At 39.9% G+C, this 21,448-nt stretch overlaps 1 protein-coding gene across 1 annotated transcript in view; it reads right to left on the reverse strand.

The window, feature by feature from the left end:
* Window positions 1-15,901, reverse strand: part of LOC134223794 (5-aminolevulinate synthase, erythroid-specific, mitochondrial) — a 42,976-nt gene extending 27,075 nt beyond the window's left edge. Inside the window, exon 1 of the mRNA XM_062702990.1 lies at window positions 15,714-15,901. The gene's annotated coding sequence lies outside the window, so the exon portion shown is untranslated. The remainder of the gene's footprint in view (window positions 1-15,713) is intronic.
* Window positions 15,902-21,448: the final 5,547 nt, after the last annotated feature.

Here is a 21,448-nt window from a genome sequence, read left to right on the forward strand (position 1 = left end):
AATATGCATAATATCTATTGCCGATATCTATCTTACCGATCTTACGTCTCACGTGACAAGTCATTAGCAACCGCGCGAACGAGGCATAATTTGAATTTTTAGCATCAGTAAGCTTGACTTACAATACAACACGTTTGCAAAGCAACCAGTCTTCCCCTGATTAGTTACGGACGACACGGGAGTACTATTTTGTCCCCCCCGACAATTACCTAACGTATTCGGGTGGTCCTTTTCCGATGGCACGAGGCCACACATTTGGCGATCCTTGCCGGGCATAATTTAGACTTTTTGTTAATTTTTCGATTCATCAGATAACCTGGCTGTTTTTCAAATTAATAAACTCCGCATCGGAAAAGGATGGACCGAACAAAGTTAATAAATAAAAATGCATAATGGAACTACAAAAAGCGCGTGTGCTGCTCGCTAAAGTGCTCAGTGCGTAGCCAAATCGCTAAAACATTTTGAGCGCGAGTGGTTCTCGCAAAAGTGCTTATTGCGTATTCAAATCGCTAAAACATTTTGATCGCAGAGTGGTGCTCGCAAAAGTGCTCAATGCGTGTGAAAATCGCTAAAATATTTTGATCGCGAGTGGTGCTCGCAAAAGTGCTCAGTGCGTATCCAAATTGCTAAAACATTTTGAGCGCGAGTGGTGCTCGCAAAAGTGCTCAGTGCGTGTGAAAAATCGCTAAAACATTTTGATCGCGAGTGGTGCTCGCAAGTGCTCAATGCGTGTGAAAAATCGCTAAAATATTCTGAGCGCGAGTGGTGCTCGCAAAAGTGCTCAGTGCGTGTGAAAAATCGCTAAAATATTTTGAGCGCGAGTGGTGCTCGGCCCCCAAATTAATTTTAAACACTTTTTGGAGCGAAATGATTTTTTTGGGAAATAAGTGAAATGATCCGTTTTGCATGAAACACTCCGGCGTGATGCATTCTTTTAAATCTCTTCGTTGCAGCACCACTGAGCCGGAGTCATCATTTCCACTTTTACAAAACGGTATCATCAAATAAAAACCTACCTGAAAATCGTCACAGTGCTCGACATAATTATTGCTTGAAGTTGTTATCACCACACAATAATGCTGAACTCACGCACTCCTATCTTTTTTTTATGTCCGTAAAACTAGAGCTTATATATACATATTAGAATACATTCAAAAATGTATCATCAAACCGAACAAAAATAAACTCGGCTCAAGAACTTCTAGCCGCACCGTGCTGCCAAAAAGCCTGGTTTTTTAGTATGCAAATAATCCTTCATCGTTAAAAGGAAAACTGTCTAATACGTGGACGCTATCATGTTATTTATAATTCTCTCGATTTCAAAAAGTGAAAAAATTATTGTTCTTAAGTGTTTGGAAGGAATTTGGATGAGTAAATATATCTTTTCGACCAAATAAAAATTGTTATGAATAATATTATCTGGCATCACGTTGTCACGTTAAGATGTTAAGAGATTGGGTGAAAATCGCTTTTGCCGGAAATTTAATTGAAGTATGCCGGAAAAGTAATCGCTGTGACTAAAGTGCGTGCTACAGCTCGTTAATTTAAATTAAATAAACGCTATTTCAAACGATGTTCAGCAAGAATAGCTATTTTTTAAGCAGAAGTGAACCCCATTGCAGCATTACACGACCAACAAAATTCAGGAAAAGTTGATTCCTGTCATGAATATCAATTAAATAATGCACACGTACCCATGCACGAGGCCACACAGAAATGTCAGACAAGAAGTATAAAGGGGTTGCAATTTAACTTTTAACGAACAGACATATTGTTGTCCCATATGGTTGATACTTGAAAGCCATTTTTTGCAATTCCTGATCATAATATCTGGTTTACAATTCGTCTTTGAGTGCTAAAACGGCCTACTTTTCCATACCAACGAAATGGGTACTTTAATGACCCTTATGCAACTCAAATGAGTTGCATAAAATGCATAATATCGTGGATAAATCGCGAAGAAACGTCACTAAAACCCACAGGAACGGCCGAGAAGAAGTTTGAAATAACTTAAAAGAACATCTTCAAGATACAAGTACGCAGGAAAGAAGACCAAATTGACATCTACAAGATACAGAAGCAAGTCTACCCGGGTAACTGTGTGTCGTCGAACGCCAAGGGCATTTAAGGGCCCTCGTTTTTCACAGTACCACAAACGATCGACGATTAACTCCCGCGAAATCCAAAAGGCTGTCCGTCTGCTGCTGCTGAGACTAAAACGATTGTCCGGAGCGGGTTCTCACGTCGGGCAAGTTTATGATGATGTCCAGGAATGCGAATGGGAACATGGGCAGTAAGACAGTCTTGGTAGTAAGAAGTAAGTACCGACCGAAAAGGTGAGTACAATTTCACTTCACTCAATTTTTGTAGTTTCTTTTCCGTAGGCAACTACGTACGCCGTAAAACACTAAAGGGTTTGCGACATTTGACAATTTTAAAAGGAATGGTGCATTTGATTGCCAATCCTATAAAAGCGTTTGCAAAAGGCTGATCAGTTGTAGTGGTTCAGTATCATTTACACGATGCTGTTTACTACAATCCTTATGTGTACTACGGATGTTGTGATCTTGTTCCAACTCTTCTCTAGTGATTGAATTTTATGTATAGTACCCCTCAACAATGAAAACTTCATCCTAAACATCTATTATCTAATATAAGATTTGGAGGTGATTCCAGTCGCTAAAATAACTTCCGAAACCGAAATACACACGTCCTCCAGACACAACATCTGCTTAAATCTGTAATCTTGTAGGAGAATGTTTTTCGGAAACCGATAAAATTATCCGCTTCATCTTTTTGTTGTTGATCATAATATCGAGCCAATTGGCACAAAACGTATGCATCTATATTTTTTGTAAACCTTCATGTTTTTTTATATAACCAATAAGAGGAAATAATAGGTGAATATTGGCACATATTGGGAGGGGGTTCCAATTTATTTTATTTTTTATTTCTCGTTGCAGAGAGCGAGTATTGGCGCTTAAACCTAGGCTTATTAGCCAGGGCATCTCCAATACCTTGTCCCATCCCAGGAGAACGGAGTGACATAAATTTCTTAGCATGGTCACTCCCAACGTCTGTACAAAATAAGATCATTTGCTTATGATGATACTCCTAAACTATATTCTTTCCAACCATCCAACTCCTTGACATCTATGAGGGCGTCGGTGAGTCGCTAGCCTCTCGTTAAGTAGATGTCATGTCATATCATCATTTCATTCCTCTCCTTAGTAACGGAGAAGATGTGCCGGCAATGGTAAGCCCTCGTGCTTTATCATTTTAGACCTCAAATTGGGTTGCTATTAAATCCCAAATAGTAATCCATAAGCAGTTGGGGTAAGAAAGTTAAAGAATATACATGACAGCAGCAATCTACCGTATGCAATTTACGAAATACTCCGTTACAATGCAACACAGCGCAACTCGGCAAGCCTCGTTGGATAAACGTACAACTCCTGCTGAAAAAATCATCTTTTTGCAACTAGTTGCACAAACTACTATATTGCCATTCCTGATAAAATACTATATTGCCGGAGTGATAAAACGGCATACTTTTCCATAGGGGAAACTGGACACACATGATCCCCACTTTTTGTTTAGGATATTTCTCGATGTAACATGCACCGATTTGCACGCTTCTTGATGGATTTGATAAAGAACTTAATAAGCTATTCAAAAACGTCATTGGAAGTAATTATTTGTCCATGAAAGTTACCAAAAAATCGATTTTGCTGAAAGATAGAAAATTTGGCATTTTCAAAACTTGCGGGAGATTTGATCCCCATATAGGGGGAAATTGATCCCTTTATGACCTGAACATGTTAAGGTTCTTCCAAGTCTAATGAAAGGTTGAATTGGTCTAGCTTCAAATCCTAATAATTCTTCAAAGTCTGCCGTAATATTAGTCGTGCGAAAATTAAATATTGTGGGTATTAAGCAAGACAAGTATTTTAGTTCTCGAATAGAGTAGTAGTGACAGATAGAATGTCTGCTATAGCAACAAAATTGGCATGGTGATGATGATTTATCTGCAAACCATTCACTCCACTAACAGACAGTGGTCATATCACGACAACCATGATGCTGCCAAGAGGATCTCTCTTTGTGATTGATACAGATGCTGCCAAAAATGGTTGATCGATACATAAATATATCTTTGTAATTTTGGAATCTAATTATTCTATTAAATTGTTCAAAGAGGTCTCTTATATTTTGATCTTCTTACCCTCAGATGCATTCAATCTATTCTACGATCATTCTAAGTAGCTGAAACAGTGACCCATTCTCACCCCTATTTGACCCATTGCCTCCCCCGACGACGGTACATCGAGATCGCCAGACTACTACCAATACCACAACCATGATCATACCAGGATGATGACTTCATACATCAATATGGTACTATCACGTATCATAATTTTTGTAGTGCGTGTTATTATTACACAAATGCGATTTCTCTTAAACGACTGACCAAAAGATGTTGAATGAGACTATTATTAAAAATTCTTTAAGAAGGTTTACAACTAAATGGTGATTGTAAGCAAACTTCTCCTCGTTCAAACGGAAAAAAGTTAATACCAGATCGAACAATACTGATTTTAAGCTCTGTGATTTGTTGAGTATTTTCAAAGCTTAATTTACACTCTTTTCATTGAAAATAATGTTAAAATGCATTTAATAAAACTAATCAAAACAAAGTATGTTCAACTACACTTTGTTCTTGTTAATGAAATAAGGCTATTGAGAAATTCAAATTGCGCGTGTATTGTCTGATTAACAAAATTAAAGAGAAATAAAATTTAATTAATACTTTTTAACTAGAAAATAATTTTAACAGATCAACTAGTTACATACAATACAATAATATCACGGCGTGTTCAGTAGAACAATATTATCACAAAAAAATGAGCATGGCTAAAATTTCAACTACGTGAAAATATAGCTTCTTATCTTTCATTTCCTGGGTATTTTAAAAAAATCTGACTGGGGGTCCCGAACAACCTGCATGGAACCTGCATTCTAATCTAATACCAGCTGCCAGTCACGAGTCCCTCACGAGTTGACTCGTCATTTATTTTTTTAAACTATTTTTCATGAATTAAATGCAAGGAATGAATATTCTTCATGTTCTTTTATTTTGAACCTAATTTAAAAGGCTCAAATATGGAAAAGCATGACGGAGCCAAAATTATTAAGTTCAACATTTGGCTAGCAAACATACTGCTTCGCAAGGGTTGAACCCACTAATATTTTTAACAGACATCATGTACGCGTACAAAAAAGGATGAGATTGAGCAACGACTGCTACGCGCACATAAAATTTAGCGCACGCGAGTCTCACGAAGCTTGTGTACCTCACATTAAGGTTGGTGAGTCGCATTGAGACATCTCAATGCGATCAGCTCATGCGCTGTTTGCCATGGCAAACCTTTGTAAACAATAGCGGAGGTGCGTAAAACATGCTTGGGCGGGAAATTTTCATTCAATAATATCGTCGCCTAAGTAACGCCAGCTATGCATTCCTAGCGCATGAGATGAGTCTCATTAGACGTACATTGAGACACGCTCACTCGGTTATTTCATGCGCGCTAGCTTCTCTTGTCGCATTGAATTGATGCTACGTGAGATTTTGTAGCTCATGCAACACTGTCTCATCCATGTATACACGAGAATTAAGAGACTCTGATTTTTAACAGTGTTTGTTTAGTTTCAATTTTATACTTTTTGGATTTAAATGAAAATTAGCGAAATTCGTAGAAATTATCCCAGATAACTGAGAAATTTCAAATTGATTGTTTGAGCTCAAAAAACGACAGGATTCCGACATTCGAGACAACGATTTCTGAAAATCTAATGATTTTTTATAACATTTCCAAGATAATATAAAACTATTTTAAACTACCGAGATAAGCATGCCAAACCATGCTGCAGGAGGCTGGGTTGTATTCCCGGTTCGGTCTAGGAAATGTTTAGGTTGGACATTTCCTCGGCATTTCTATGTGGGATGGTTTTATAAAGATATAATTTTGAAAATAAGGAATACATTTTATTCTATGGAGTTTTTAATATTTACAAAAACTCCATAGAATAAAATGTATTCCTTATTTTCAAAACCAAAAATATCTGTATAAAACCATCCCACATAGAAATGCCGAGGAAATGTCCAACCTAAACATTTCCTAGACCGAACCGGGAATACAACTCAGGGGGCTTAATAATTAGTAAAGCTTTTCTAAATTACGCTTCTGATCATTGTTGAGCTAGATTTTTTCCACTAGATAGATGAATAAAAGTAAAGCTCATCGATTACTTCAAAGTCTGGTGGTTGTACCAAGAGTCATGAAAATAAGTGTCTTTTTAGAAGAAGATGCATTTGATGCATAGGGCAGGAGATTGATATTCGTTTACTGGTTAACTTTTCTGAACTCTTAGGCAATTTAGATTTTATTAGAGTCATCCCTTCAGCACGATTTTTGTGTCTAAAAATTCAAACTCTTCTCCAAAAACTTCTAAAACTACCCTGGTTCTGATCGTCCAGGTTTTGTATTTGCGTTTTATGTTGGTGGTATTCGGCTTGACCAAATAATTGAACGTTATTGAAAGTGATTGCCAAAAGCAAAATAGCAATAATGCGACAACACAATGAAAAGTGGACTAATTTTTAAATTGGTAATGAATTTCGAGTGAAAATAATCGTTTCGAATGAGTATTTCTCCAAGCTCACGCAGTGCAATATCATAGAAAGTTGCATGTTTGCCACAACATTTGTAGTAAAATGAATTTGCTTGTCTGGATGAATCACTCGTTCTCATCAACTATGCATCGCAGCGATATGATCTCTAGGACAAAATACAGTACATATTTTTAAGTTTTTTTTATACCCATGTCACTTTTTGTTGAAATCAGAAGAGATTTTATCTTAAACTAAAAGCTAGATATTTACTTCCATTTTTGCCTTTATTGTGCACTTAGCATGACTCATTTTTGCGCTCATCTGTTTACCGTATATCAATTGAAATCTGATTTCTATTTGAATGAGGTATTAAGGATTTCTATGAGCATGTTGGATAGTTTTTAGTGATAAATTGAAGTTACACAATCAAAAATACGACAGAAAAAAAAGTGTAAAAAGTAAATTATGTGTATCCTTGGCACGGCAAATGCTGGGTAAAGCGTACCATTGGTACTTCGCGTACCTGAAGGAATAAAATAGACCCCATCTCGCGGTCCTTAGCCTCTTACCCAGCAACTCCTATCCCTACCTCCCCGCGGTGCTGGCCGGGATACGAGCAACCTTAGGGAAGATCGGGTAACCAACCCCGGTGGGAACTATGGTCGTATGCTGACAGGGAAGGGGGGGTTTGCTCCTCTCCGGAGGTGCAAATCTTATTGAGCGTCTGTTCTCCATGTTAGGATCGGCTCACAACAGCGTCTGTTCTCCATGTTAGGGGCGGCTGATCATCGTCCGAGTGCCAGCGAGGGACTCTAAGTGAAACTGTGCACCATGGTCCACCGGAAATAAGGAGGAATGGTCCTCCGGAAATTTAGGGGGTTTGGTGTCAGGCCCTGCAAGCCAGCCTTTAAAAAATCATAAGCAACGAACAATCAACAAGAGAGTACGGACCGGAACCATCGGCGAAGACCACTGCGACGAAAAGGGACTAGCGATTGGAAACTCGGTTCGTGGAACTGCAAATCTCTCAACTTCATCGGGAGCACACGCATACTCGCCGATGTGCTCAAGGACCGTGGATTCGGCATCGTAGCGCTGCAGGAGGTTTGTTGGAAGGGATCAATGGTGCGAACGTTTAGAGGTAATCATACCATCTACCAGAGCTGCGGCAGCACACACGAGCTGGGAACAGCTTTCATAGTGATGGGCGACATGCATCGGGTGGTGGCCGATCAACGAGAGAATGTGCAGGTTGAGGATCAAAGGCCGGTTCTTCAACTTCAGCATAATCAACGTCCATAGCCCACACTCCGGAAGCACTGATGATGATAAGGACGCATTCTACGCGCAGCTGGAACGTGAGTACGACAGCTGCCCAAGCCACGACGTCAAAATCATCATAGGAGATTTGAACGCTCAGGTTGGCCAAGAGGAGGAGTTTAGACCGACTATTGGAAAGTTCAGCGCTCACCGGCTGACGAACGAAAACGGCCTACGACTAATTGATTTCGCCGCCTCCAAGAATATGGCCATTCGCAGCACCTACTTCCAACACAGCCTCCCGTATCGGTACACCTGGAGATCGCCACTGCAGACAGAATCACAAATCGACCACGTTCTGATTGATGGACGGCACTTCTCCGACATTATCGACGTCAGGACTTATCGTGGCGCTAACATCGACTCTGACCACTATCTGGTGATGGTTAAACTGCGCCCAAAACTATCCGTCATCAACAATGTTCGGTACCGACGACCGCCGCGGTACGACCTAGAGCGACTGAAGCAACCTGATGTCGCCACTGCATACGCGCAGCATCTCGAGGCAGCGTTGCCGGAAGAGGGTGAGCTCGATGGGGCCCTCTTGAGGACTGCTGGAATACAGTCAAAGCAGCCATTAACGACGCAGCGGAGAACAACGTCGGGTATATGGGTCGAAGTCGACGGAACGATTGGTTCGACGAAGAGTGCAGACAGATTCTGGAGGAGAAGGACGCAGCGCGGGCGGTCGCGCTGCAGCAAGGTACCCGGCAGAACGTGGAACGTTATAGACGGAAGCGGAGACAGCAGACCCGCCTTTTTCAGGAGAAGAAACGCCGCCTGGAAGAAGCGGAGTGCGAGGAGATGGAACAGCTGTGCCGTTCTCAAGATACACGCAAGTTCTATCAGAAGCTCAACGCATCCCGCAAAGGCTTCGTGCCGCGAGCCGAAATGTGCCGGGATAAGGATGGGAGCATCTTTACGGACGAACGTGTGGTGATCGAAAGGTGGAAGCAGCACTACGAGGAACATCTGAATGGCGCTGAGAGTACAGGCAATGAAAGTCAAGGCAGCGGAGGAGATGACTACGTCAGTTCAGCGGACGATGGAAGCCAACCAGCCCCCATCTTGAGGGAAGTTAAGGATGCCATTCAACAGCTAAAGACCAATAAAGCAGCTGGTAAGGATGGTATCGGAGCTGAGCTCATCAAGATGGGCCCGGAAAAGCTGGCCACTTGCCTGCACAAACTGATAGTCAGAATCTGGGAAAACGAACAGCTACCGGAGGAGTGGAAGGAAGGGGTTATATGCCCCATCTACAAGAAAGGTGACAAACTGGAGTGTGAGAACTTTCGAGCGATCACCATCCTTAATGCCGCCTACAAAGTGATATCCCAGATCATCTTCCGTCGTCTGTCACCATTAGTGAACGAGTTCGTGGGAAGTTATCAAGCCGGCTTCGTTGACGGCCGCTCGACAACGGACCAGATCTTTACTGTACGGCAAATCCTTCAAAAATGCCGTGAATACCAGGTCCCAACGCACCATCTGTTCGTTGATTTCAAGGCGGCATACGACAGTATAGACCGCGTAGAGCTATGGAAAATTATGGACGAGAACAGCTTCCCTGGAAAGCTTACCAGACTGATCAAAGCAACGGTGGATGGTGTGCAAAACTGTGTGTAGATCTCGGGGGTCGCCGTATGTTCGTTCGAATCGCGCCGGGGACTAAGACAAGGTGATGGACTTTCGTGCCTGTTGTTCAACATTGCGCTAGAAGGTGTCATGCGGAGAGCCGGGTGTAACAGCCGGGGAACGATTTTCAACAGATCCAGTCAATTTATTTGCTTCGCGGATGACATGGACATTGTCGGCCGAACATTTGCAAAGGTGGCAGAACTGTACACCCGCCTGAAACGTGAAGCAACAAAAGTTGGATTGGTGGTGAATGCGTCAAAGACAAAGTACATGCTTGTGGGTGGAACCGAGCGCGACAGGGTCCGCCTGGGAAGCAGTGTTACGATAGACGGGGATACCTTCGAGGTGGTCGAGGAATTCGTCTACCTCGGATCCTTGCTAACGGCTGACAACAACGTTAGTCGTGAAATACGAAGGCGCATCATCTGTGGAAGTCGGGCCTACTACGGGCTCCAGAAGAAACTGCGGTCGAAAAAGATTCGCCACCGCACCAAATGTGTCATGTACAAGACGTTAATAAGACCGGTAGTCCTCTACGGACATGAAACATGGACAATGCTCGAGGAGGACTTGCAAGCACTCGGAGTATTCGAGAGACGGGTGCTTAGGACCATCTTTGGCGGTGTACAAGAAGACGGTGTGTGGCGGCGAAGAATGAACCATGAGCTCGCCCAGCTCTACGGCGAACCCAGTATCCAGAAGGTAGCTAAAGCCGGAAGGGTACGATGGGCAGGGCATGTTGCAAGAATGCCGGACAGCAACCCTGCAAAGATGGTGTTCGCTTCCGATCCGGCAGGTACGAGACGACGTGGAGCGCAGCGAGCGAGATGGGCAGACCAGGTGCAGAACGACTTGGCGAGCGTGGGGCGTATTCGAGGATGGAGAGATGCGGCCTCGAACCGTGTATTGTGGCGTCAAATTGTTGATTCAGTGTTATCTGTATAGATGTAGACTAAATAAATGAATGAATGTGTATCTACATTACTTCTCCTGCTTCGTTTTGGCATTACATTCCCCACTAAGACATTGCCGCCTCACAGTTGAGTGTTCAATCAGCACTTCCACAGTTATTAACTGCGAGGTTTCTAAGCCAAGTTACCATTTTTTTACCATCAAATTTACCACCAAAGTTTCAATTTTGGTATATATTTGGAAAAGAGTTGGGTGTATATGTGCATAAGATGACGATGCAGAGCATAATCTCCATCCAAGCCTTTCTTAGCTGTTTGCAGGGGATAACATAAATATATCGAGTTCGGCTTCGTCATGCACTTTGACGCTTGAGCTCCAACAAACTATTAATTTAGACCATAACTTGGTAATTTCGGTACCCCTGAGTTTATATACGATTATTGGAATAAAAAAATCCAGGAATCTCATTTTAAATGGGACGCGATAAATAATAATCGTTGGTCTTCCAACTACAAAGATCCGTTTCAGGGAGAAAAAAAAAGTTGTTCGAGACCCCTCGAACTTTTTTTTTTCTCCCTAAGATTTTTTTTAAATAGTCACGAAATGAAAGCTTAAGAGCTATATTTTCACGTAGTGAAAGTTTTGGCAATGCTCATTTTTTTGTCATAAAGGTCCCCCATACACACGCCGTGATATGCGACGGTATACAACAAACGCCTTAATATATGCAATATCGGGATCAAGTGTGTCCAAACTGTGGGGGATCAAGTGTGTCCATGTTGAGTATTTATCTTGTTTTGTTTTTTTATTCAATGGAAAATAAGCAATAGTTGTTTGAATGAAATTATTCAATTCTACTATAATAAATCTTTGTCCAGTAAAAATTTGGTACGTTTTGGTTGGACATATTCAAAGTTATTAAACTTTTCTCCTTTGAAGAAAAAAAGGATTGAGAATGCTAAAATAATAAAACCTCTGTAAAATCCATATACATAAAGTAACTAATATCAAATGTTACTCAGATTCAATAATCTATCTAACGGATTCGTTTGCACATATCACTGGTATAAAAATGTGATTAGTTTTCGAGAAAACATGGGGGGATCATGTGTCCCCGGGGATCATGTGTGTCCAGTTTCCCCTACCATAGAAATGGGTGCTCATTTGGGTGCTATAATGCAAAATCAACATCAGAACAGTAGTTACTTGACTACATATTGCCCTCAGCATGGTCTTACTTTGAAGCCGCGCGTCTTACCGCTAGGCTAAGTTTTATTTACTTAAGATAAATGCCGAGGTGTAGTTTTTGAAGTTAAGGTTGCCGCTAATTTTTTTTGTCCCTTTCGCGGGACATTATTCAAAAATAAGAGTAATGCGAGAAGCTTTGTAGCGCGAGACAAATTTTTTCGTACTTATAGACCCTAATTTTGATTAATGAAAACAATTTTGAAAGCATTTTAGAAATTTCACTCTCTCACAGTTAGCTCACTGATTGACAGCTTCTTCCATACTAAAACCTAATAAGGGTGTTAAATATCTTGGTTGCGCAAATGCATACACAGCACATGTTTCCAAAATGGAGAAATTGTTATAATGTTGATATTGAAATACGAGTTTTAAACACATGGCTCTGTAAGAAGGGCATCGAGACGGGTAATTTGACCAAGCATTTCGCTATCCACCTCCAAAGATAAAAATTCATGATGAACAAGCTTGGGGAATGCTACACGTTCGCTAATATGTTGGAAAAGGAGGAAAATCAAAATCAAGTGACCGGAATTTGGACCAGAAAGTGATCATGTTATAAAACGAGGCAATTTTATGCCCATTTGTGACCACTGACCAGGAAGAAAAATGCATGAATAAATGTTGGAATAGTGCAATATTTATTCAGTATTTTATTGTTTCATAAAACTTAACAAACAGAATTAACATATATTGCTAGACAAATTATAATACATTTTTTAAATTCATCCGATTTTATTCGAATAAAATAATGTGGATAACTTTTTTTTGTGTCTTTATTAGGGAGACTTTCAGCCCGAGGCTGGCTCGTCTCCGGCTAATGTGGATAACTTATTTTCGATACAGTCTTCGATACAGACTGTAAGAAACGCGTATAATTCTTGTTCGTGACTAAGAAATCTAAGCGGTCTTCAAATAATAGGTACTCGGAAGTTGTGATAGGGAGTTTGTTTTAATTTGAGATAAATTCGGACCATAACGATCGCATTTGATTCAGTGACATTTTTGATCCTACAAACCAGACTATTGTATGAGGGTGAAAAAAACAAGCAAAGCCGTTGGATATTCAATGAGCTTTTGAATTTGATTTTTTTTGGGTATATAATATATATAACCTGGTAACGCTTTAAATGATGCACTTATCTGAAGACATGCTGAATACGAGAATCTGCATCGAACGATGATGGCAACTGATCTACTTCAAAGTTGAAATTTATTGGCTTAACTAAGTCAGCCAATGCCACCAAACTACCGATAGACCCACTCAACGAATTGATATATCTTAACCCGAATAGGTCCGGAGTTTGTTTTTTCTTGATATGACTTTTCAATCGCTATTCCTACCTTCTACCAATTCTCTCACAAGTTGAATTTCATTTAAAGACCAGTAGTTTTACTCGGAAGTTGGTTTTCTCAGTCAGAAGAATCAGGACGATGTGTTTTAACTTGCCCAACGTTGCAGTTGTTAGCAAACAAACCCAATCATAAAATCACTTTTCCAAAGTTTCACAAAAAGCAAGCATCTCCACCACTGAGCGAACGTGATTTAAAATTATATACTACAGACTGAGAAAGCCAACTTCCGAGTATTACATCTTATCCAGTCGAAAAACTGCCGACCAAGGTCTGATGGCGATTCCGTCATTCGATCCACTCCAAAGTAGGGATATTCTTGATGCGACTACCGATAGTGATCCAACCACTGACCGACACACTTGAGAGATGGATTTTATTGGCGTAGCTTGATCCACTAGCGCGTGAATTCACAACAAGGATGTGTGGATTTTTTGTCAGTAACACACTCACTACTGGATCTAATTTTTTTGCGCATGAAAAGGGATTTTTAGAAATGTTCTGGCCTTTTTAATAATCCTTACACCTATTGGAACATATGCAGGTTATAGAGGCTTGAGGAATTACTTTTATGAATTCGAGATGGAATTACTGTGGACATTTTTACTGAAATTTCTGCGTTTATTGCTCTTGTGGAATATGCTAAAATTCTCCCTGCCAAAATTCTTTCGGGAATACATGTGGAAATTGCTCCAAGAATTGCTGAAGAAAGCGCTTTTAGTATTTTAGAATGAGAGATGTCACGCGATGTGTACATATCTGCTCCTCTCATTCTCTATAGAAATGCGAAGGATGAAAGCTATGATACCAAATTCTCACTAATTTCATCTAAACTAAATTCATCAAAGAGCCCACAATATTTTCATTTGGTCTCCTGAGATAGAAAAAGGTGCTTTACTCTCTGTTTCATGACTTTATCACGACCACGTTGTAATATTTAAAGATATGTGTTTTGACCTCAACTGTAAGGGCGTTTTCAGTGTTTCGTACTTGACTCGACTTCGAAGATCGTAAAGATTACAACGTGGTGGAAACAATATCGGAGTAGCAACCGTGGGCAGTCAATTATGCTCATGCTCATGCTCGTGAAGACTACAACGTGGTGAAATTAAATGGAATAGTATTAAACTTGTCATATGACAGAGGTATCTGTATTTATTGAACAAAATATCCATCACAATGTCGTTTATATAATGTTATGCAAAAAAAGCATACCTACACATTTGGTCTAAGAGTGTCAGTTCCTCTGCTTATGCTTATATGGATTATGAAGATTTCCTGTTAATAAATTTTATCTGTCGGGATCGAAAATACCCACAGTCAAAACAAAGCTGATTTGGGCATTTCATAGAGTTGTTACTTAACCAGTTTAAAAGTGAATTTCCCACACACTACTAGGTCGCGTGTTGCGCTCGTACAATCCGGCGTGAACCGGATCGGTGGCTATTTAAAATGATAAATTTGACCCGTCGCCATCAGCCAGCAGTTGATCAAACATAGAGTCACACCAGTTCGCACAAGCTGTGTAGGGGAATTATCGGACAGTGTCTATATCCATCCATCCACAACACCACCACCAACGGGAGTACCACCATACGAACAAAAGTACAGAAGCAGTACTGATGTGGAATGTTTTACTTTGGGGTAGATGGTAAAATGTGGTACTTATTACATTCGTGTTTAACAGAGCGCAACAAATTTTATTATGTGAAATCAATTTTAAAAGTGTTATTGATATTTTACGTGTTGATTGTCAATGCAAACAGTTTTCCGCAAATTAGATCAAACTAGGGAAGTACAATAAGTAATTGTCAGCCAAATCCAAAAACTTTTAAAAGTTTTTCTTGCTTTTTTCACTAAATTTGCTATAGGAAATTTAAACAGCTGTATAGTTACACAAATTTCTCATGTAATATCAATGATAGGAATTATCGAATCGGAGGATTTTCAAATTGAAAAGGCAATATTACTGACTTCTATGAATAATTTTATACTTGTGCCACCAAGCAATTTAGACCATTATCCCCAAGGCAAGCCATTATCGAGGCTGATAGTACACTGTCTTAACAGTGCTGGTGCTGCAGAATAAGTTTTCAATAATGCTGCGATGGCTGATTTATATTTTGTTCCGACGAAAACAGTCTGATAGTTCAAGGTTACTGTTTAATTTTTTAAGTCAATGTCATTACCTCAAATGTGATGCCAAAAATATAAAATTGCTAAAAGATTCACATTCTATTACTGTGGATATATCTATAATGAAAAAGGATACAAACACACCAACATGTGATCGAACATAATTATGCAATCTGAGAACTTTGACCACCTTAGTGGAGTTCCTTTTCAAATAAGTAACATGTTGAAAATCTACACACTATAATAGCTTACGAATAGGATACCTCAATAAAACTCAATCACAATCGATTTTATCCAATTGCATAACATTTCAATCTCATAAAACTTTCACTTCAAGTTCTTTCTATGGTGGCAACATCGCCCACTTGGCATTCAATCGAGTCCATATTGTATCGAACCACCAGCACCAGCAGAATGATATCACATCGGTACTCACCTCTGGAATCGCGATTCCAATCAGTCCGGCTGAAGAACGATGGTTTCACTTTTTCGATCGGAGCGAAGTTCACGAAAATCTGAATTCACCAGACACGGTCACACTGTCGATCTCACGGATGAGGTTCTAATGTAGGGATCACACTTCACGAAGACGGGGATTGGCTAATGGCTAATGGGTTTGATATTAGCATCTAGGTTGTATGTGTGTATGTGCGAATTGAACGTTGTCAGTTTGTGTGTTGTGTGTCTGTCATACTGCACGTCGAGCGTGTATGTGTCGGGTGTGTCGAATGATGCAAGTCTTGTCACGATGACGTTTATCTTGCTTGGTGTGCTATGTTTGAAAATTAGATGTCGCATCGCAATGATTTCATTGGTTCATCGTTCTCTTAAGATTATAATGAGTTTAATTTACTGTTTCAGTTATTTAACTGCATTAAACTTATAATGAGCTAACAACAAACAGCATATTTGCTTAGTAACTAATTATTATCATATTTTTCAAACTCAAGAATTATTGATTCCATTTGAGTTTGTTCTGATATACAGATGGCGCTTTTATACATTGCGCCACACCGAAGACTGTTGTTTTGTAAAAAAAACTGAAAATTAGTGTGCTTACTAAAAAGAATCTCACCCATCTCATTCGCTTAGCTTAGACACTGCTTAGACTGACTGTACATATCAATGGTTGCTACTCCGTGATTGATCAGAGCTGGTTCAAATTCAAGTACAAATTACACTTCGATCCAAGTGAATATTGATTGGGGTTTACGCGTTTACCTAAAAGATATTTTAGTTATAAGATAAAGATTGTCGCTTCGGTTTCCTTTGTTCTGCTGTCCGAAAAACGTTGAGTACGGAACTGTCAAATCGTATGGATTTTTCCTTCATTGACATTTAGCACCCTATTCTCGCCAGCAAAAGATGTTCCGGACAGCGATGACAGCGATAATCTTTATCTTGTAACTATTTTTTTTGTTTGCCTATTCTACTGCCGTAATCTGAAAAACTGACGGATGCGCCATTTTACAACATGCATGTTTTTCATTTTTCTGTTAAAGAGTTCGATGAATACTACTCGTTAACACCATTTTTGGAAAATGGTTAAAACTTCACTTTTTCAGATTACGGCAGTATCAAGGTGAATACAAACAGGTGTATCAGAATGCCAATTTCTTGATTCAGCCATCTTGGATTTTTGTTTTGTTTATGTTTATGTTTTGCACTGAAAATGAATTTTTCACCCCCGTGCTAGTCTCTCCCATCTACTGTCGAAGTGAGTGAACCCTGATATAAGAACCCTGGGCAGAACTAGAAGTGCACGTTTCAGCAGTTCTCAAATGTTAACCAATAGCGATGTCGACCAAGACTTGAATGAAACTTGAGCCATTTTCGATTACGAGGTGTGTCCGGAGACGCCGGAAAGTATCGACCGCCAGCTTTGCGCTATCGAGGAGGCGATCACGGCGGCCCGGGAGCAACACGTACCGACGGCTCGGCAGGTAAGCAACTCCTTAAACATCGATACACTCACCAAAGATTTGATTCGATTGCGGAATGTCACTCGCAGGCAGTTCCAGCGTACTGGACTGCCTGAACTTAAGGCACGCTGCAATCGAATCACAAAAATTATCCAGGCCAGAATGGTGGACCTCAAAAATAACGATTTCTCAAATAAGATCCGCACTCTCCCAGATTATGCCAAGCCGTTCTGGAAAATGATCAAAACACTAAAATCCAAGCCTCGGCCCATTCCACTTTTGATCCCACTAGACAATAATGGCTCTAAGGATCGCTTGATAACTCCTGCAGAGAAGGTCGCTGAAATAGGTCGTCACTTCGGCCTATATCAAATCATCGAAGAACATGAAGGCCCCAGGCTTCGATAGCATCCTGAATCTCGAGCTCAAACACATGAGTGCTCCATTCTTTGAGCACCTCTCGCTGATCTTTAATCAGTGTCTCCGGCTAGGCTACTTCCCATCGTCCTGGAAGTCAGCGAAAGTCATCCCCATCCGGAAGCCTGGGAAGGATCCTTCCTCCCCCAGAAGTTATCGTCCCATCAGCCTTCTCTCAGGGTTATCCAAGCTATTCGAAAAAGCTATTCATCACCGGTTACTTGAGTCTGCCGAAAACAACGTTACAACTTCCTACACCAGCAAAAACAACAACAATAACAACAAATCTACAGACAAGCAGCTGCTCGTAATGGCAAAGCATCAATTTTTCCGGATCCCCAGCATCTACAGACCACCCAATTGCAACTCTTTCTGCTCCTGCTGCAAAATCGTTCATCAATTTATAAAAAGGTGAAACGATAAACCCGGCCAAAAAACAAAACCCACACCTCCACCAATCCACAACCAACAGAGTGAACCAAATATCGGAAATCTGCAAAGCCTTCAGCAACAGCACCAGCAACAACAACAACAGCATCTACGACAACAACAAGAACAAAATCATCAACAACACCAAATACATCAGCAACAACAACAACAGGAAACACAACTACCGAATCCTGACAGCCAATTTGAGTTAGATCCGATGAGACCACCCATCGTCCGTCTGACTCAGCAATCCACCGAAGGAGACGGCCGTTTCCTTAAAGCCAGACTACGTGACCCGAGGATTTTGAAGGTTGTCCGGTTGGTTTTAGCATACATGAAGGACCAGTCTGCTAATGTATGCGTCGAGGGAATGATTCCAACGAGCATCAGGATGCTCCTTGCATTTGAAGGACTGCCGACGGCACCAGAACATCTGTATCAAATATTCATCCAAGTACATCAGGAATACGGAATTGGGCCAGCAGAAGCTGCAGCTGATCTACAGTCATACCGACAATACCTGTCCAACGAGCGGACACATCGCCTGCAACAACTACGGGAGAGCACAACGAGGTATCACTCTTCTTCCCCCGGGGATTTTTCGCAAGTAAGGACGCCTTTTTCGGCTGAAGAAAGTAGCAATATCTTATCGACCAACGGGGTAAATATTTTAACAACCAACGTGCTTCCAACAAGTTCTTCATCAAAACAGAATGCGACTGAAGTTTTGATTTACTGTCAAAATTTCAATCGCATGAAAAGCCCAGCTAAAATGAAGGAAATTCATAATAACATCTTAAGCTCGTCCTTCTCGGTTATTTTGGCAACTGAAACCAGCTGGGATGAAAGCGTGAATAGTGAAGAACTTTTTGGAAGCAGCTTTGATGTATTCAGGGACGATCGCGATTTCTAATCTAAAAAAAAGACTGGCGGTGGAGTTCTAATCGCAATCTCTAGCAATTTTGATTCAGAAATAATAACTACCAAAAAATATAAGAACTTTGAGCATGTTTGGGTGAAATCTAACATTGCAGGAGAAACCCATGTTTTCTCCTCTGTGTATTTCCCACCGGAACATGCGCAAACAACATCTTATGAAAGCTTTTTAAAAACTGCAGAAGAAATTTTATCGGGACTTCCACCTGAAGTCAAAGTACATATTTACGGAGACTTTAACGGAGACTTTATTCCGGATTCAGAGAACGAACAATACTACTTCCAGTCGCTGGGGAAAATGAAACACTTATGTTTATATTTGACAGAACTGCTAGCCTATGACTTAACCAAATCAATCACATTAAAAATCAACAGAACTGTTACATTGATCTCCTACTAACCAATATTCAAGAAGATTTCTGTGTGACTAAATCATTGAATCCCTTATGGAAAAACGAAGCATTCCACACGGCAATCGAATACTATGTGTTCGTTCATGAATATAAAAAACCCAGCGACTGTGACTTTGAAGAAGTCCTTGAATACTATAAAGCAAACTATGACAACATAAGACATAAGCTAAGTAGATTTAACTGGAAGCAAATTTTAGAGAATGAAGGTAATATTGAATCTTTCGTTGATATCTTTTATAACATTATTTTTTATATTATTATTGACGAGGTTCCAAAAAGAAGAAAACGACGGAGCGGAAATTCAAAATATCCAATTTGGTACAATAGGCAAATAAAAAATTTAAAGAATCGCAAACAAAAATTACATAAAACTTACAAGCTAGACAAGACGAATGAAAATTTGGAAAAAAAATTAGACATCTGCGATCAATTAAAATTAGCAATTGATGTAGCATTTGAAGAACACAACACGAAAACAGAAAACGAAATAAAGTCATGTCCAAAGAACTTCTTCAATTACGTAAAATCAAAATTAAAATCAGACAATTTTCCGTCAACCATGTATTTAGACGAACGTGTCGGTAATTGCTCGGAAGATATCTGTAATCTTTTTGGAGATTTCTTCCAAGAAATATACACCACCTTTTCGGAACAAGATTGCGACCTAGATTTTTTTGCGCCTATCCCAGAATTCGCTAGGGATATCGGTGTTAAACAGATCATGGTGAACGATATTCTAAACGCTTAAAAAACTTAGATGCATCTAAAGGCAGGACCAGGTGACGGTATTCCACCGATATTTATGAAGAGTCTGGCTAAAGAGTTGACTGCGCCTTTGTTTTGGCTCTTCAGATTGTCATTGGAATCCGGGAATTTTCCCAGGGTATAGAAAACCTCCTATCTTGTGCCTATCTTCAAATCAGGCAAAAAATCTGACATTCGTAATTACCGTGGAATAGCCATTATCTCTTGCATTCCCAAACTTTTTGAATCCATTATCAATGAAAAATTATTTTTACAACTTAAAAACAGAATTACGAATAAGCAGCATGGGTTTTTCAAAGGTCGCTCTACCGCTACAAATTTAATAGAATTCATTGACTATTCTCTTAATGCAATGGATAATGGTAACTACGTGGAAGCTCTATACACTGACTTTAGCAAAGCGTGATCGCATTGATATTCCAATGTTACTCTTCAAATTGCAAAAAATTGGAATTGAGCCAGGACTCCTTAGATGGCTTGAATCTTATCTCACAGACCGGCAACAAATAACAAAATTTAACAGAAAGAAATCCAATCCCATTCAAGTCACTTCAGGAGTTCCACAAGGCTCTCATCTTGGCCCTCTTTTATTTATATTATATGTAGATGACATTACCTTCATTCTCAAAAATATAAAGATTTTAATTTATGCCGATGACATAAAGCTATTTATGGAAATAAAAAATGAAGACGACATAATCATATTCCAGAATGAAATACACATGTTCTATACATGGTGCAGAAAAAGCCTATTGCAACTGAATGTTAAGAAATGCAACATAATATCATTCAGCAGAAAAAGAATAACACAAAATACACAAATTGTACTAGGGAACAATACTGTAGAAAGACACGAAAGAGTTAAGGATTTGGGAGTGATTTTAGATTCGAAACTAACTCTTGTTGATCACTATATATAATATGCTAGGCTTTATAAAGCGTTTTTGCTTCAACTTTCAGGATCCCTACACAATCAAAACACTACATATTTCATATGTACGATCTATACTGGAATATTGTACACGGGTAGATCAAACAACCCAAATTTTGAGTTGTTTTCGATCTGGCATCTCTTTCATTCTATCCTTTGATGTCAAAAACAGAGAAAGAAAACCACTCAACGGTAGCAGTTCGATGGGGGAAGCCAACGCTTGGTTAAAGGGGTTGAACTCAAATTTAGGTTGTTTAAACCTATTTGAACTTAACATTAGGTGGAAACGACTAAACGACTTCGAATTGGCTGATGACGTTGCACTCCTCGCGCAACGGCGCTCTGATATGCAGAGTAA

The sequence above is a fragment of the Armigeres subalbatus genome, chromosome 3 (assembly GCF_024139115.2).
Source record: "Armigeres subalbatus isolate Guangzhou_Male chromosome 3, GZ_Asu_2, whole genome shotgun sequence".
NCBI classification, from domain to species: Eukaryota; Metazoa; Arthropoda; class Insecta; order Diptera; family Culicidae; genus Armigeres; species Armigeres subalbatus.